Source organism: Rattus rattus, chromosome 3, assembly GCF_011064425.1.
Source record: "Rattus rattus isolate New Zealand chromosome 3, Rrattus_CSIRO_v1, whole genome shotgun sequence".
Taxonomy (NCBI): Eukaryota; Metazoa; Chordata; class Mammalia; order Rodentia; family Muridae; genus Rattus; species Rattus rattus.
The window spans coordinates 134978951-134997757 of record NC_046156.1 but is presented as its reverse complement, the minus strand read 5'-3'; the positions used below and the strand labels follow the sequence as shown (position 1 = coordinate 134997757).

The 18807-nt window shown below is 41.1% G+C and overlaps 1 non-coding gene across 1 annotated transcript; it reads right to left on the bottom strand.

Moving 5' to 3' along the window:
• Positions 1-17794: 17794 nt before the first annotated feature.
• Positions 17795-17926, bottom strand: LOC116897560. The gene has a single exon (XR_004387573.1). It is a non-coding gene; the product is annotated as a small nucleolar RNA SNORA17 (small nucleolar RNA).
• Between the last annotated feature and the right edge of the window lie 881 nt (positions 17927-18807).

Sequence of the window (18807 nt, the reverse complement as noted above, 5' to 3'; positions counted from 1 at the left end):
ATTCAGGCTGTTACCACCTGTCCTTCTAGTGGCTGCAGTACGAGAGGTAGGAAGGGAGGTAGAAAGTGAACTCCAACTTCCTCAACAATTGGAGAAATTATGACCCATTATAGCCAAATACTTCAGTACCATCTCCATCTTGGTCTGCCACTTTGCAACGTTTTCCCTCACCTGTTTGATATCTCTTGAAATGCATAGGGAAATATATATCCTAACACACACATATCCACACACTAACAGGTATAGACACACCATCTTTACCTGATTCACTCTGTGCAACTACAAAAGAACAGAGATACAGGCTTCCATTTGAGTACTGAATCAGTTGTAGTTATCTATAAATATGCACACACACACACACACACACACACACACACACACTTTCTATAAGCACACTTCATTTCTTACCTAAATATGCACCTGAAAATTTAGTAACTATCAAAATGAGTACCAAAATTACAGGAAAATCAAACTAAGCTCAAATTCAGATGACTTAAACTAAATTATCGCCACACCTGAGAGCACTTACTAGTATAAATACTAATAAATAATTTTGACAGTACACACAAAAGCACACAAATGTTATCATTAGTCATTGACCTAGTGGAGTTGCTAATGGATATGATTGAAAGAGGCTCTACTGCGAGCCATCTTTATAACATGATAAATTCTTCCTTAGTGTAAACATTTATACAAATGGACTGTAATATGTTTGGTATTAATGTTTTTTACATTAGAACAAACCTATTTACATAAGATTGAGATTGTGCTTCGCTTCTATTACATCCACATTAGACTATAAATTCTTAAAGTAACATGGTGTGTGGCACTGCGAGTCAGGGTGCTGAATGATGTGTTTTAATTCCTCATCTGTACAAAAATGGCTACTTTTCATTGTTCTAATTTCCTCACATATATTAATACCATCTTGTCTAGTTAATATGGCTAATGAAAAAGATAAAAATGAAACCTAATATGTGAAGATAAAGTTCTACAAATCATAAGGCAATGCAATAGGCAGAATTGTATGATGGTCTCCAGCCCCTCCCAAATTAAATTGGGAATTTTAATTGCACCTGAAGTCCGGACATTAGTATTTTGAATATTGGTTGGCAAGCATCATCATCATCACCATAATCATCATCATCATCATCATCATCATCATCATCATCATCATCTTAGTTTTGTATTGCTGAATAACCAAATTACCACAAACTTAGCAACATAAAACACTACATATGTCTAGGAACCCTGAACTCCTACATGTTTTATAATGTGAGGTTTGTTGTTTTTGGTCAGTAGTTCTGACCCATTTGCCAACCATGCATATAAACCTGCTAGATTAGGAGTTTGAAGATCTGGGATTAAAGCCTGCACTTTATGGGCTCTGCCCCTGGGCACATCATTTCATCTCTCTTATTCTTGATTTTGCTCACTTGTAGGACACAGATAATAATCTGTATTTCACAGGATTGCATTGGGATGGAGGTGATGTGAAAATATGTCCCTAAAAAAAATGCTGAGTGAATCTCAGGGAGTCAGAATACTATAACAGGGATAGGGGAGTATATCAGCAATTTCTATACAGAATTGGGATCCATATGGTAGGAAGCCACAGAAGATATTCTGGAAAGAAAGAAATTTGATCAAACTAGGATTTAAGTGCTAGCCCTCAGTTCAGTTCTGTAGTGAGTCTTCAGTTGCAGTTTAAAGATCTTGTTCTCAAACTCAGAGAGGTTTTTAAAAATATATATCAATTGCTGGGCAGGAGAAATGGCTTAGAGGTACAAGTACATAGTGCTCTTGCAGAGGACCGAAGTTGGTTCTCAGTATCCACACTGGGAAACTCATAACCATGTGTAATTCCACCTCCAAAGGATACACCACTTTCTTCTGGAATCTCTGGGCATTTGTACTCACATGTGCACTCACAAAGAGAGATAAACATATACACATAATTTAAAAATAAATCTTAAAAATAAATAGACAAATAAATAAAATGTCAATTGCTCCACACTCTACCAAGAGATTAGGATTTAATTCACCTGCATTGTGGCTTGGTCACAGAACATCCTCTGAAAAACAGAGTATGTGTAAAAATCCCAAAGTATTGTACAGATGAGAGGTTCCATAATTTACCTTTAAGTTCTTTGTAGGTAGTTTGGGTGACGTATTCAACTAACTCAAAACCTGACAAATAAGAGAAAAACTTTAAAATGTTAGTAATTATCCATATACTGCAGAGATTATCCTGAGAGGTAAGTCCCACTTCTTAAGCAAACAACGATAAATCTGTGAATTAACATGACAGTTTGATACACGGATGAAGGTAGTGAGTTCTGAAGATGCCACACAAGAAATATGGTGAGGTAACAGACTTAGTGGAAGATTAAAACATAGCTCAAGGAATTTCTTTATTCACATTCGCTGCAGCTTTAATGACCAGTATCTGGTGAAGAAGACCACCTCTCTCAAAAGAATCATTATTTCTTGATTCATATAGGAAAACACAAGCAAAATGGCCCTTTTTGAAGTTATTTCCTCATGAAATCACCCATATGCTAATTTGGCATTGTTTAACTGCATCCATCAGAAAACTACAAAGTTTCTACCCTACAATAGCTAAGAATGTGTGTATCAAGAAAAAGTGGTACACAATTTTAAAGAGGCGTCAGACCATCTTGGATCTGGCAAGATTAAGAGTTTGGAATGAGAAAGAAGAGAGAGGGAGAGAGAGATGGAAAGAGACAGGGAGGGAAGGAAGGAGAAGACAGAAGTCTACAAGTGGGAAGGTTGATTCTAAAATATTTAAAAATAGTAAAACCCAGAAGATTTGGAGACTAACAATGTCAAAGATGGAGGAGAGGACTCATAAGTCTAACTATGGTGGTGGAGTATCCAGATTGACCATAGACTATGCTGGGATACAGAAATATCTAGGTATAGCTAATAAATTAATGCAGCCAAGCATCAGTCTCCTGGGGACCTATGTTTAAAAAATGTGATTTACAGATATTGATATGAACTCTGTGTTCATATCTGGCCAATGAAAAATCTATTGTCCGTGAAAGGTCAGGTGTTCATCCTCAATTCACTAAGGAGAAACAGATCTGACACCTACTCAAAAAGGAAAAAATAGATGCTTTAAAAGAAATCTTAGTGACTTAATAATAAATGGCTTACCAGTTTCTTCCTCAACTATATCATACTCTAGCATGAAAATTGGAGTGGACTGGGGAGGAACACAATGGCGTGTGTCTACAATCCCAGTCCCCAGGAACAGGAGCTAGGAGACTGAAGCTTCAAGGCCAGCCTGGCACTATCCTGTCTTAAAACTAAGTGAACATTGTCAAAAACTGAACGTTTCAGACAAAACTAAAGAAAGTGTGAGAAAAAGTACTTTACAGGCTATGATAACAGCTCCTCACAGCTACAGCGAGCCATGAACGCTGAAATTTCACAGTATGCCAGATCTGCCCTGAAGGAATGAATCATTCTTCAATCCACTTTTTTTTTATCTAACCAAGAAATAACAAAAACAACCACCAGCAAACCAAATGATGCCTGGTCTTGTCAAGCAAAATTTCTTCTTCGAATACAGACAGAAACACTCTCTCTCTCTCTCTCTCTCTCTCTCTCTCTCTCTCTCTCTCTCTCTCTGCTCTCACACACACACACACACAGGCACACACACACACACAGGCACACACACACACACACACACACACACACACACACACACACACACACATGCTTAAGTCCCTTACCAACTTTCAAAGTGAAAGAAATCTAAGCTTGCATTGTAAAACTTTCTTGTTTTTAATTAAATTCCATTTTTAAAAAGTTAAAATATACCATTTTCAGTAAATATGAAAATACCATAGACATATATGTATTGCAAATAGAAGATTTCATGTAATTATTACTTTTTCCCATTTGTCATTAATTTTTTAAAATGAAGTCTTCTGAAAGAGACGAGGAGAAATGTAATTAATGTAATTCTGTAACAAGATAGTAATAAGGAGCTGGAGAGATGACTCAACCGCTATGAATATTTGCTGCTCTTGTAGAGGACCTGAGTTCAGCTCTCAGAACCCACAGGGCCGCTTACAACCCTCCCTAGATGCAGTTCCACGTATTCTGACTCCCTCTTCTGGCCATTATGGGTACTGCATGTGCATACAGACAAAACAGTAAAAATAAGTCTCTTTGAAAGGGGGTTAATACTAAATAACATCCTCTTTCTTTGGGACTCCAGGATTGTAATGTCAAAATTAGTTTGAAGACTTGCATTTCCATAAGTACAAACATATACAGGTAGTGTACACTTAGCTAGGAAACTGCATTCTGTACTCATTTCAGTGCAAAGAGGCTTTGCCATACAAGTTTTAAATGAATAAAGGGTGAACTTACACCAAGCTTGATTTATATAATCATGAATTGTCTGATGCTTAACTTGTGGATGATCACTAGTATCAGCTATTCACTCACAATCTTAAAGACTTCATTTCCTATAAGAAGGTCTGAGCCCCAAAATTCTAAAGAAAAACCAGGAGAATTTGTGTTCTCAGGCTTTTAGGCACTATCTAAAAAGACACAATAAAGCACAATTAAATGGTGCTTTATACAAACATCATAAGCTAAGTCCTTCTAGAACAAGAAGTCTTCTACAAATGAGGGTAACAATTCATTGTCTCATCGACATAAACCTGACAAATTTAAAGTCATGGCCAACCTGTCTATTCACTTGAATATTTTGGTAACAACTGAGATAGGATTTGGGAGATGTGTTTTTATTTGCTTTTTGTTTGGGGACTTTTGTTTGTTTGTTTGTTTGTTTGTTTGTTTGTTTCCCGGGTTTGTTTTGTTTGCTTTGAGACAGGGTTTCTCTGTGTAGTCCTGGCTGTCCTGGAACTCACTCTGGAGACCAGACTGGCCTCAATCTCACAGAGATCCGCCTGTCTCTGCCTCCCAATTGCTGGGATTAAAGGCATGTGCATTTCATGTGCCTGGCATAAAATGTTATTTTTATTATGTAAAAGTAGGAACTTTGTTATAATCCTACAATACAAAAATATCCCTAACAAGTTTTCTAAAAATTATTTACCTTCATCTATCTAAATGTTTGGCTGTTAGTTTTGTTACTCCCGAAACTCTGTGTTAGTTTTTATTCATTCAGAATCCATATTTGTTTGACCTAAATAGCAATGGAACTCACCTCACTGCTTTCTTGGAGGAAGATTTATTAAGCAAATAATAAGTAATGCATATAGCACTTTCCAATGTAGAAGTCATTCTTCACATACATCTAATTTTATCTTTATAACCACTTTATGATATAGACATTATTGTCCTTACTACACAGACGAGAAAACCAGAGCTCAAAAACCTCAGGTGACTTTCTCAAGGTGACACAAATTGAGTTGCAAATGAAGGTAGCTCATTCTAGTTTATTGTTATGAACAACAGAAGGATTTAGAATCTATTGGCCAATGGTATGTAACCCATGCTAGCTTAACTATTTTACACGTATTCTCATATTTAATTTACATAATCAGCCTATACATTTATCATTCTCACTTCATAGATGAAAATATTTTACCTCACATAGCTAAAGCGCCTTGTGGAAGACCACACAGCTAATAAATAATGTTGGAGTAAATTTAAGCTAAGAAAACAAACTATATTTTAGAATTTTAGAAAATTAGCTTATGCAAACAAATATTTATCAAGAGGATTCTTGATCCTGCTATAGCGGTTCGTGCACTTCCATGCTTATTCCTGCTCTTTTCACAACAGCAAGAAAATGAAATTATAGAGAGATCAACAGATAAATGGATAATAAATGTGATATATATAATGAAATTTTATTCAGCTGTAAAGAAAAATGAATTATGAAATTTACAAGAAAATGAATAGAACTAAAAAAAGTATTATGCTGAGGTTCCCCAGTTTCAGAAAGCCAAGAACCATGTGTGGATCCCAGATTATAAGTTTTCCTTTTATTGAAGACAGATTTTTTTCACATATGTTTCCTGACAACCCTTCTCTCTACTCCTTTCCATTCCTCCCCACTTCCCTTCCACCTATACCCACCCCCTTTCTGACTCTCATTGGAAAACAAACAGGCTTCTAATGGGTGGGAATAAAATAAGATATAAAATAAGACAAAAATTAACTCATTGGAGTCAAACAAACAAACAACAAAAAAAAAACAAATAGAAGGGAAAGAGCTCAAGAGAAAGCATAAGAAATAGCCCCACTCATTGACACACTTGGAATTTCATAAAAACACTACACTGGTCATGCTGCCTCACTCTCTGTGCACTCATGAGTTTTGATCATATTGATTTACAGGGCCTTGTTTTCCCAGTGTCCTCCATTTCCTCTGGCTGTTACACACCCTTTCTGCCTGCTCTTTTGTGGGGTCTCCTGAGCCCTGAGAAGAGAATTTACACAGACATCCCATTTAGGGCTGAATCTTCCAATCTCTCTGTCCCTGTCTGTATAATGTTTGGCTGTGGGTCTCTATATTTGTTCCCATTTGCTTCAGGAAGACTGGATTCATACATACATACATATATATATATATATATATATATATATAGAGAGAGAGAGAGAGAGAGAGAGAGAGAGAGAGAGAGAGAGAGGGACAAGAAATTAGAAAGGAACATATGAGAGGGGAAATAGGGTATTTAAAGGATGGCTGGAGAAGGTAGTGTGACTTTAAAGTAAAAAGAGGAATAGCACGGGTGGAAGGATTCAAGAGGTTGGAGGGGGAGAATCCACTGAAACCAAGTATGGGTGAAAGGGCCCTAAAGAAATCTGTTTCTTGGGTTGGGGATTTAGCTCAGTGGTAGAGCGCTTGCCTAGCAAGCGCAAGGCCCTGGGTTCGGTCCCCAGCTCAAAAAAAAAAAGAAATCTGTTTCTTCCCATGTTGACTTAACAATAAAAGATTTTATATTTGAGAGCATTGTAGTTGGAATGTTATTGATAGTCAAAGTAACCATGAACAACCAATAAATTTTAATCACCTTTTCAGATTTCTCTATTGTAGATTTGGGGATTTTAAGAAGATGAGAAATGTATCTAAATGTATTGTTGTTTGCTGCTGCTGCTGCTGCTTTTTGAGACAGAGTTTCTCTACACATTCGTGACTTTCCTGAAATTTACTCTGTAGACCAGAGATTTGTCTGTCTCTGACTCTCAAACTCTGGGATTAAAGGTGTGGCTGCCATGGCCAACTTCCAAATGTATATCTTGAGAACAGTATTGTTGAATTGATTTGGTTTGCTTTTTCCTTATAACTTTTTATATCAAAATTTCAAACCGTGACAAGCAAGAAGGAGTGAGCTTTTTAGAAAAATCAAGAGGTGGCAAAAGGTCAATATTTGAGAAGGATTCTCTTCTCCAATATTTTACATACATGGATGAAAGAGAGACAGAAAGACAAAAGAGACAGCTAGAGATACAGAGATGGGGGAGAAAGAGAGAGAGCTACAGATCTGAGCTTTAAAATTCTCAACGAGAGACCAGTGAGATGGCTCATTAAGTAAAAGGAAGTGTAAGGACCTGAGCTGGAATCCCCAAAACGTATATTTAAAAGTATCCGTAAAGGTTCCCACCAGCATCTAATGGTGGTACAGAGACCCACAGCCAAACATTAGGTACTGAGAGAGCCCAAATTGGAGTGCTGCATCAGGTCCTTCTCCCTGGAGCTCAGGGAAGCCCCTGGGAGAGCAGGAAGAAGAATTGTAGGAGTAAGAGAGGATGGAACACCACACCAGAAGGTGGCCCATGGACATCAACTAAGCAGGGCTCATAGGGGCTCATGGAGACTGAAGTGGCACTCCCAGAGCCTTCAGGGCACCAGATCCTCTACATATATTTTGGGATTGTTAGCTTGGTGCTATTGTGGGACTCCAAACTCTTTTGCTGCTCTTGGGATCTGTAAGGGTTTGCACATGCTAGACCCAGGGAGTGGGACTATTTGAAAGTGTGGGTCTGTTGCAGTAAATGTGGCCTTGTTTGAGTAGGTGTGTCACTGTGGGTATGAGCTTTAATACCCTTTTCCTAGCTACCTGGAAGCCAGTAATCTGCTAGCAGCATTCGGATGAAGATGTAGATCTCTTAGCTCCTCCTGCACCATGCCTGCCTGGATGCTGCCATGCTCCTGCCTTGATGATAATGGACTGAACCTCTGAACCTGTAAGCCAGCCCCAATTAAGTGTTGTCCTTTATAAGATTTGCATTGGTCATGGTGTCTGTTCACAGCAATAAAACCCTAACCAAAACAGTATCCTTACCCTCCTATTGGGTTGCCTCCTCACCTGGCCTTGACTTGAGGGCATGTGTCTAGTCTTTTTGTATCTTGTTATGCAGCCTTCAATTGATAACCCTGGGAGGCCCGTTCTTTTCTCAAGGGAAAGGAAGAGGAGTGGATCTGGGGGAGAGGAAGGGTGAGGACAGGGCTTGGAGGAGTGGAAGGAGGGCAAAGTTGAAGGCTTCTGGTGGCTGGAGACTACATTTAGGAAGTATCCACTGGGAGTTTGACCATGCTCCAATGAGTATATGGGCAAGATAAATTAGAATTGATGTATTTTTACTTCTTTTAGGGGAGAGGACACAAAAATGGGGGTGGGAAGTGAGTGTGATCAGGGTACATTGTGGAAAATTCCCAAATAATCAATAAAAACATTGTTATTAAAAATAAAGAAAAAACAACAACAATAAACAGGACCTACCTATTTGATGTTTTAAGAGATTAAATAAAATACTTCAGCACTTTTTAAAAAGTGTCTGTAGTCCTAGGCCTCATAGTAGGAGACAGTGGGTGGAGATAAGAACCAGCCTCCCTACAGGCACAGGGAAGCACATGCTCCCACATTCACACACCAGAACATACGTCTTACCCAAGCAAACAGAATTCACATCAACACTGATAGGATGGTACACACAGGTATACAGCTAGGCAATGATAGAATGATGCACACAGTTATAGAACTAGGCAATGATGGTAAGTCCTATTAAGTATCCACCCCACTCCCAGCACAGGAAAAACCATAGGCACCATGTTGTACAGGAAGTGGGACCCAGCTTGATTCTTTTCAGGAAACTGTTAATAACACTTTGGCTGGAACCTGAGACTATGATTTCCTTGAGTCTGGTTTTCAAATAAAGACCTAAGGAAACATGAAGGAGAGCAATGAGATGAAGACATGATCAAGCAGAATCCCTTGAGTGTCACTACATACCAAGGCATGTACAGTAAAAAATGCTTCTCTCTTCCTCCATCCCCTTCACTGCAGATGGAAAATACACAGTGCTAAGCCTGTATATCTATCCTAGCAGGTAGGGAACTGATGCCATTTACCCTTACATTGCATGGCAAAAAAAAAGTGTTTTCCCATTGTAAACTCCCAGAACTGAGCTAAACTTCAGATAGAAAATCCTTCAAGCTGCCAGAGTTACCTACTATGCACATGGAAGGATGTTAAGAGACCAGATACACGAGTCACAAAGATGTGCTATTCAAATCCAACTTTGAAGAATAATGTCCACTCAGCTGTGGGACAACATGGAGTTTTTAGTTCATTTAGGGTCTGCCTCAGTTGCAAAGAACTGCCTCAACTGAGCTCATGCCCCACCTAGGGTGGCCAGAATCCAAAGACTGAACAAAGACTTACCCAAGACAGCTCTGATGAACAGTGCTTGCTCCACAGTCTGTTTGCTAAGCCGGCCAAGCTTCTTCCTCTGCTTGATCCTGCTTCCTCTCCTTTGGGTTCTGTGGTGTTGAGTTCCTAGATATCAACTGCTGTCTCAGCACCTACTCTCTGACAAGCCCCACTTATCGGCGCAGATAAGGCCTGTTCAGCGACGGAACCAAGTATGCTGGGAAGAGAAAAGGGCACATGATTTCAGCTTGGATGATCCCCAAGTGGCGGAAGTTTGATTTACTCTGGCCATAATACACTGACACCAAGAACAACATAGCATTGTTCAGTCTCCGGAGAGTGAGGGAAAACCTGATAGCAAAAGGGCAAGGCAGCAAGGGAGATCATGTCCTTGGGAAGAAGTAGCCAACAATGTAACGGACTACTTAAAAGAATTACAGTGCATCATTGTACTACAATAATCCATGGCTTTATAAAAGAAAGAGATAAAGTGCATTTACTATGTGAGAGAATGTCCAAAATATGCAGTCTGAATTTTATAAAGAAAATTTGGGGCTGGATTTTATTTGACCTGACCCCCTTTTGTAAAGTTAACACAATATGATATTTTAAATAAATTTGAATTTTTATAATATGAAATATTATGTTTTCAGCCTGGGCTTATGTACTGTTGAATACTGCAAGTCTCCCTAAATTTAAATACCACCATGGAGCTTGAAAGCTCAACAGCCAAGTGAATCATAAGCTGTGTTTATGCTCTGGCCACATGGTGGCACCACTTTAGCTGATAGGAATTCTGGCCTTCCTTTGCCAAGACTGGTCTGGAATTGGGCAAATTTCTACTTATGGGGAGCCCCTGGAGATATACTTCTCACATGAACCGCAGATGTCCTGAATATTGACAAGAAGACTCTGGGGGGAAAAGGGCCAAAGTTAATTCTGATTATTTCTGGAGAGTTCAGAGAAAGATGCTTATAAACTGTTTCATACTTGTGATTTATAATTTTAATTTTCTGCTTTTACATTCAGTAAGAAAAACGTACAATATAAAATTACTTCTGATTACACACACACACACACACACACACACACACACACACACACACACACACTGCCTTCTTTGAATTCTTGGTAAGATCCCAAGGTGCTTCAAATGCAGGAGAGATGACAGAGAGCACACACTAGGTAGGGTAAGGGCAGGACATCCTCTGGTCATGTATCTTGGAGCGCTTCAAACATAAGGGAGCCAAAGCTAGAAGAATGTGAATGAACAGCGCTCTGACCCTAACGAAGTCTCTACTGCATCCAAGGGTTCCGTTTCCTCCAGGCTTCCTGTGCACAGCACTCTCAAGCTCGGCAGGCAACCAAAACCACAGATACCCTCATCCTTGCTCCTCTTGTGAAGCTGGACCTTTCACCAGGCTCAGGATAGGCAAAAACCTAGGGAGAACAAGGACTGCTGGGATTGATAAGAAGCCCCAGTGGAGCTCAGAAGCTCCAGGCCACAGTGGCCTCATATGGATGAGGCTGCTCAAAGGGCTAACAGCAGCTGCTGTTGGTTGTTTTAACACACATCAACAAAGTTAAGCATAAAAGTAAACTGAAAACTAATTAGTTGAGTAATTTGATGAGGATTTAGAGGGCTAGAGGTGCAGCTCAGTGGTAGAGCACGAAGCAAGAAAGATTCTAGGATGGAGCTCCAGCTCTAGCACTAAACAAAGAAGGAGCAGCAGGCAGAGGAAGAGGAGGAGGAGGAAAGAAAGAAACTACACATGAGAAATCACATTTCATAACCGGACAGTAGTGATGCATGCCTTTGGGAAGCAGAGGCAGGTGGGTCTCTGTGAGTTTGAGACCAGCCTGATCTACAAAGCAAGTTCCAGGACAGTCAGGCCTACACAGAGAAACCCTGTCTTAGGAAAAAAAGAAAAGAAAAAGAAATCACATTCCATTCCATAGTTTTATTTCCTACAAGAAAATGGGCGTACATCTACACAATGGAGTACTACTCAGCTATTAAAAACAAGGACTTCATGAAATTCCTAGGCAAATGGATGGAACTAGAAAATATCATCCTGAGTGAGGCAACCCAATCACAAAAGAACACACATGGTATGCACTCGCTGATAAGTGACTATTATCCCAAACGTTCGGATTACCCATGATACAATCCACAGACCTCATAAAGCTCAAGAAGATGGATGACCAAAGTGTGGTCCTTCTTAGGAGAGGGAACAAAAATATTCACAGGAGGGGATATGAAGGCAAAGTGTGGAGCAGAGACTGAAGGAAAGGTCATCCAGAGACTGCCCTACCTGGGGATCCAGCCCATATAAATACTTTCAACAAAACCCAGACAATATTGCTGATTCCAAGAAGTGCATGCTGACAGGAGCCTGATATAGCTGTCTCCTGAGAGGCTCTGTCAGAGCATGACAAACACAGAGGTGGATGCTAGCAGCCAACCATTGAACTGAGAAAAGGGTCCCCATTGAAGGAGTTAGAGAAAGGACTGAAGGAGCTGAAGGGGTTTGCAGCCCCATAAGAACAACAATACCAACCAACCAGAGCTCCCAGGGACTAAACTATCATCCAAAGAGTACACATGGACAGACCCATGGCTCCAGCTGCATATGTAGCAGAGGATGGCCTTGTTGGGCACCAATGAAAGGAGAAGCCCTTGGTCCTGCCAATGCCGGACCCTCCAGTGTAGGGGAATATCAGAGCTGGGTGGCAGGAAGGGGTGGGGGGTTGGGTGGGGGAAAGGTGATAACATTTCAAATGTAAATTAAAAATATCCAAAAAAAAAAAGAAGAAAATGGGCGACATCTTCTGCTTATAACTAACTGCTAATCAACTACCATAACAGCCCCTAGAATATATTCATCTCATAAGGACTGATTGAATGTGCAATGACAGATTTCAAATACATATGTAGCAGCTTCCAGTTTGCCGCTGCTCTAGCTCCACATATATTTAAACTACCAAGAGAAAATTTTTTGATGTCTTAAAGACATAATTTGGGTGAAGAGAGAGGGTGGTATGTCTTCTTTGCTCAATAGCTTTCTTCTTTGCTCAATAGCATTGCAAATTATGTTCATATTTAGATTTTTGAATGTCAGCTTAAATTATCAATCCAGGGGAGAGGATATGCATATACAGGCATGTGTGCACATGCAGACTGAGGAGCACCGTGTGGCATGCATATGGAAAATGGGATAACGGTGTCAGTCCTCAGGAGCTCTCAGTCTTTGGTTTGTGATGGGGTCTCTCGCTGGCCGGGAACTTTATTTATCAAGTAGGTTAGGCTAGCTGGCTCGCAAGTTTCCATGGCTCCACCTGGCTCTGTCTTGCACCTCTTTCCTGGGATTCCAGGTACTCATCCCTATACCCAGCTCTTTAGAAGGGGTTCTGGGTATGTGCATTGAGATCCCCGAACTTGCAAGGCTGCAAGGCAAACACTTTACTGCCTAAGGCGTCTCACCAACCCTGATTCAGTTTTATTTTCCTTTGCTTTGTGTTTTGTTTGTTTGTTGTTTGTTTTTGTTTTGTTTTTGTTTAAAACATTCTCATCCTGAAGCTCAATACCAGCCTGGAACTCCAAGTGTAGTCCAGGCTGGCCTCAAACACTTGATAATTCTCTTACCATAACGTCTCAGGTCCAGGGAGTAAAAGCAGCCACCACTCTACCTGCTTTCAGTTACACCTTGATTTTCATTGCTACATCATCTTTTTCCTCTGAGTCCATTGTGAATGCGCATGTCTTTTCTGCATTTGCCCATCTACAAACTGCATCAATTCAATTTTGGGGTGGAAATACTGTAAAAGATTAAATAATATATTCCTGTGTGTTCCAGATAAGGGTCAGAAGGTCAGAAAATATTATCTAACTGAGCCCCTCCTATACAATGACTATGTAACATAGCTACATTTCTTTAAAACGGGAACAAGAATACCCTTGGGAGGGAATAGAGAGGCAAAGTTTAGAACAGAGGCAGAAGGAACACCCATTCAGAGCCTGCTCCACATATACAGCCACCCAATTAGATAAGATGGATGAAGCAAAGAAGTGCAGGCTGACAGGAACTGGATGTAGATCTCTCCTGAGAGATACAGCCAGAATACAGCAAATACATAGGCGAATGCCAGCAGCAAACCACTGAACTGAGAACGGGACCCCCGTTGAAGGAATCAGAGAAAGAACTGGAAGAGCTTGAAGGGGCTCAAGACCCCATATGTACAACAATGCCAAGCAACCAGAGCTTCCAGGGACTAAGCCACTACCTAAAGACTATACATGGACTGACCCTGGACTCTAACCTCATAGGTAGCAATGAATAGCCTAGTAAGAGCACCAGTGGAAGGGGAAGCCCTTGGTCCTGCTAAGACTGAACCCCCAGTGAATGTGATTGTTGGGGGAGGCGGTAATGGGGAGGATGGGGAGGAACACCCATATAGAAGGAGAGGGGAGGAGTTAGGGGATGTTGGCCCAGAAACTGGGGAAAGGAATAACAATTGAAATGTAAATAAGAAATACCCAAGTTAATAAAGATGGGGAAAAAACAAAGGAGAGACTTAAAAAACCATCAAAAAATAAAACTTTTTATCAGAATAAATGAGAAATGAAGTCAACATGGAAAAAGAGAGCCAAAGTATGAATGATCTTGAGTAAGGATCCTTACTTATTATATTAACATGCCTTACAGTTTGATAGCCTCTCAAATACTGACTTCATTTATCTTTCGATAGCCCTAGAAAATTGGTAGTGCAGACAGATGAAGAAGTAGATTTGCTGACCCATCAAGTAACTAGTATAAGGACACACTTCTAATTAGAAATGGAGGTGTTTGGACTCCTAGTTCAGTTCTCTTTTATATGAGTGTTTCTATAAGCTGAGGCATTCGAATATTAACCAGTGGGTGAACACAATAATCTCTGAGTACAGGATTGTCAAAATAAAATAATTGTTTTCCCAATCCTTACCTAGAACATAATAGGTATTAAACTTGTATTAATAATGTTCCTTGTGGCTGTGACACTATAACTATCAGAAGCAACTTAAGAGAGGAAGGATTTCCTGGGTTCAGTCCCCAGCTCCGAAAAAAAGAACCAAAAAAAAAAAAAGAGAGAGAGAGAGGAAGGATTTGTTTTAGCTTGAAGTGTCCTTGAACACTGTCCAGGGTGGCAGGGACAACATAGAGCTTTGTCCCTAAGGAAATGGAAACTTTGTGCCAGAAGTAGGCTGTGACTACATCCTTCAAGGCCCACTCCTAGCCTGCTACATTCTATCTCCCAAAGGTTCTACAACCTTATAAAACAATGCTACCATTTGTGGAACCAGTGTTCAGATGCATGACTCTGTAGGACATATTTCAGAACAAACTATAACAATTCTTGATACTGATAATAAAATCTGGATATAGTCATATAAGTAAGGCAAATACAAGACTATATCTAATCCCAATACTTTCCAGCATTAACTCCTGAATTCTCCCAGAGTTGGAACGGTTGTGAGGCAGCTCAAAATGCATCTTTAGATGGTGTGATTTATCTCCTTCAAAATAATCTAGGAAGTACGGAATAGATACAGTCAGATGAAGTAAGAGTGACCATGAGTTGATAATTATTAAGGAAGGAAATTGGTATCAAAAGTCTCAAATACAACCTTTGAGTAAAACTCAGTCAAAGGAAATGACCCAAGCATACTATGAACAAAATCAACCTTGACTAGAAATTTCCTGATACAGTTACATAAGCACCAGTTTAAACTAAAAGGCCCAAGTTCTAATTCTGTCTCCTGTTTATTTATTTAACTTTTTATTGGTTCTTTGTGAATTTCATATCATGCACCCCAATCCCACACACCTTCCCCTCCCCTCATATCTGCCCTCCACTCTTGCAACCTCTCCTGCAACAGGAAGTGGGTGGGGATTTTGCTGTGGAAATAGTAGTGTATCACAGTATGTCCCACAGTATACACTTTTGTCCATATTTTGCTTATAAATGTTCATTACAATGATTGATTGGTCTGATATTAGCCCTCTGGCTTCTGCTACTCCATCAATACCGGATCCTCACTGGGACTCCTCTCAGATATCCTGTTCTTGCCCTGTGTCATGGAGAATCTGTAGTTTTAGATCTATACCTTCATGCACTCCAGCAGCTCATCAAAGGGGTAGATGTTGGGTGGGCCAATTCAAAGCCCTGCTTCTGGACCTAAGAGGTATCTGAGCTGGTCTGAATTCTTTAACAACTCAGTTGTGTCATGTGATGTTTTTCTAGAAGCTGCCTATGAGAGGGCATGAGATATTTTGCTGAAGACAGACACTTGAGAGGGTGTGTGATGCTTAGAAAGGATATAAATAGAACCCCACAAGCAGTGAGAGGATGCTCTTCCATTGCTATGGTGTGCAATGCTTCACTGGTCTTCGCTTCGTAGAGAGAAGTGTGCCAAAGATATTCTCGTGGTATTCTGGCTGATTCTGGTCACTTCAGCTGACTTATACTAATTCAGCTGACTCATACTAATTCAGAGGAGCCTTGCTGTTTCTGCTGGGTCTTGTTGCCACAACTGATTCATATTTGGTGTTTGCTATTGAATTGTACTGATGGCATCCTGACAACAAAAGGTGGAACTACTTCTAAACAGGTCTACAACACCCTTTTTCTATTAACCTTCTTTCTCTCCTACCTCTGGCTGATGGGCTAGAAAGGAGGTTGAAGTGTTTAAGAGGCCTAAATAGAGTAGGTTTTGAAAACTCTAGGCCTACACTGGTCAGCCCACCAGCTCTCCTATACATGGGGCTGGTTCACCAGCAACAGGGCCAGCTCTACCCTGTTGCCCAGGTGAAGTGCAGAACCTGCTCTCCTGAGTGTTGCAGCTGGTGAGAGACATAGCCAGTTCCCCTACTCTTGTGACCCATTCAGGGCCAGCTCTCTCGCCTGCCATAGATGATGGGGAGAAAGGAGGGAAGGAGGACGCCTCTCCCTTGTCCTTGCCACCTCCAAGCAAACAAGAGGCAGGGCCAGCTTTCCTGCACTCACACACTCCCAGACCAACTTACGTGCAGCCACCACATCCAGAGCCAGCTCTGTTGTGCTCTCTAGGCAAGATGCAGGGCCTGCTCTCCCAAGTGCTACAGCAGGTAAGGGGAAAGGTTTGTTCTCCTGCTCTTATGACCCCTTCAGGGCCAGCTTTCCTGCCTGCCACTGGTGTCCAAAGCAAAAGAAAGGGGAGGGGAATCTCTCCCTTGCCCGTGTCACTACATAGCAGACAAGAGGCAGGACCAGCTCTCCCACACTCATGGCCTCAAGGGCCGGCTTACCACAACTCCTGCAACGTGCAGCCTGCTCTCCCGATACTACAGCTAGCTAGGGATGGAGTAAGTTCTCCTATTCTCATGCCCCCAGGGCTAGCTCTCCCACAATGTCCAGGTGAGGGTTGGAGTCAGTTCTGCACAGCCTTCAGATGTCCACATGCCTCTGAGCAGTAGTCCAGACAAGGGATGTCTGCCTGGCCTTTGGTGGCCACATAACCCTGCTGCTACAGGGCCATGGATATAGCCCCCAGTGACAGCACAGGCTAGGATACCACCATGGTCCCAAGTGGCCTCATTGACCACTCACATATCCTGTTCCTCAATACCCTCCAGTTTTCAGTTCTGCCTCTCTTCATTGTACCCACATCCTTCTGTGTCTCTTTCTCTTCCATTTTGCCACCACTTACTTGTTCCTCTTAGTGGCACCTGGAGTCTCTGAGTATAAGGGTGGTCTTAGGAGTACCATGCCACACTTGTGCATGATGGTGCCAGATAGAGGTCCTCTCAGGCATGGTCTCCCCCTTCCCCAGACCTGCATGGTGACAGACTGATGGTCATCTCGGGGCAGCTCCCTGTCAGGGTCCCATGGTGCCAGTCTGGTGGTCATCTCAGGCTGCCTGTTCACCCAGCCCACCCAGGTGGCCCCTTGCAATGGTCATCTGTCTTGGGCTCATTACTGCTCAGAGCTTGTGATCTCAGGCAGGGTTCTTCTAGTCTCCAGCTTGGCCCCCCATCCTGGGAGCCCATCTGGACCTGACTGGTGACAAACTGGTGATTGTCTCAGGCTTGGTTTTCTCAGGGAATGATAGGTTACTAATCATTCAGGTGGTCACAGGTCAGAACACTGAGGGAAGACATAGCGTCTCTCCTCTCTGCCACCTACTGATGCATGTCTGACATGGCAGCCATACTGGCAATGCCTCAAGGGACAGGCTGCCTCCTACTTAGAACTAGGACTCTTGTATATATAGTGTCAATGAGCCTCTGTTTGATCTGTCAAATAAGGCCTGGTTTGGCCACCTCACAAGATTTTGTAAACATTTAATTAAATCATGAATATTAACACAACTATAACCAGGAGATGATGGTACATGCCTTTAATCCCAGCATGCAGAAGACAGAGGCAGGTGGATCTCTGAATTTGAGGCCAGCCTGGTCTACAGAGCAAGTTCCAGCCAGGGCTACACAGAGAAATCCTGCCTCAAAAAAAAGAAAGAAAAAGAAAAAGACAGAAGAATCAACCATATTTCATAAATTAGACATAAATTATAATTATTTTGTTATTAGCAAATACATATTCCACAACCAAGTCTGATTTCTTCATTTCATTGTTCACATTTTTCTCTTAAAATATCCTAACTTTACCTTAGATACATGTGGGGAATAAGAGAGGTTAGTTGTCTCATTCAAGATTGATAAATCTGATGAATCTGTGTTGAATTTAATAAGGGAGCAGGGAATGCCTGTGAACCCCTTTCACCTGAACCACTATCTCAAAGAAGAATATTTACAACATGGTAATTCTAGCAGCTATTACTTCCTGACTGCTAAATGTGTCAGGCTCGGTTCTGTCTGCTTTACTTAACTCTTTAACCTTCATCTTTATAAAATAGGTATTATTACTAGCTGCATTTTACACATAAAGAAACACAGAAACAAACTGGTTAAGTGACTCTCTCAGGGTTACACAGCTAAGTGGCAGAGCTGCAATTTGACAAGAACAGTCTGACTCTAGAGTCCAAAGGTCGTCACCCTAAACTATATTGAAATCCACTCATCTATCTACTCTCATCCCATATCCTACCTAATGTTTG